Genomic DNA, 310 nt, shown 5'->3' on the forward strand with positions numbered 1-310 from the left:
AGCTGAGATCTCGCGCGCGTCTGAGGAGCAAACGGCGCAAAGCGTCCTCAGCTAGCCGCACGCGCTCCGCTGCCTCCGCGCGCCGCTGCCTCCGCGTCTGAGGAGCGAACGGCGCGGAGCCTGCTCCGCTGGCCGCACGCGTGCCGCTCCCTACGCGCGCCCTCCAACTCCATGGATTTTGAACAATTGTTATTCATATGTTGCACATTATTCGAAATAATTTAATTCTTTTATATCTGCCCTCGTCCTATCAATTCAAAGAGGGCTGCCTACACGCAGGACCAGGTCTACTTTTGGGGTGATAAAAAAA

Source organism: Delphinapterus leucas, chromosome X (genome assembly GCF_059928025.1).
Source record: "Delphinapterus leucas isolate spDelLeu-1000000601 "Yukka" chromosome X, BTC_Dleu_Yukka2, whole genome shotgun sequence".
NCBI classification, from domain to species: Eukaryota; Metazoa; Chordata; class Mammalia; order Artiodactyla; family Monodontidae; genus Delphinapterus; species Delphinapterus leucas.